Source organism: Odontomachus brunneus, unplaced genomic scaffold (genome assembly GCF_010583005.1).
Source record: "Odontomachus brunneus isolate Ranch 3 - 2012 unplaced genomic scaffold, Obru_v1 Obru_scaffold_089, whole genome shotgun sequence".
Lineage (NCBI taxonomy): Eukaryota > Metazoa > Arthropoda > Insecta > Hymenoptera > Formicidae > Odontomachus > Odontomachus brunneus.
Genome location: NW_022639539.1, coordinates 390,182 through 390,477, shown reverse-complemented (window position 1 = coordinate 390,477; position 296 = coordinate 390,182). Strand labels below are relative to the sequence as shown.

General features: G+C 25.0%; 1 protein-coding gene across 3 annotated transcripts in view; it reads left to right on the top strand.

Moving 5' to 3' along the window:
• The window catches only part of LOC116848090 (transport and Golgi organization protein 2 homolog), a 121,919-nt gene that overhangs the window by 77,007 nt on the left and 44,616 nt on the right, over positions 1-296 (top strand). The window lies entirely within an intron of this gene.

Sequence of the window (296 nt, the reverse complement as noted above, 5' to 3'; positions counted from 1 at the left end):
CAAAGGTTTAAAGGAATGTTCACAAAATGTTCAAATAATAGTGAAATATCTAGAATATTCCATGAACATCCCATGAACATACTTATATGTACAATATTCAACCATAATAACACAGAGATGGATAGAAGTTCATAGAGAATTTTAAAGAACATCTAAAGAATTAAAAAAATGAATATCCGAAGAATTACCTGAGTTTAATTTATTCTAAAGTATTCCTCAGAAATTTATCATAATGAATATTTTGGAAATTATTACTTGAGATATTCTGAGAATTCTTGAGAAATTACTATATTAGT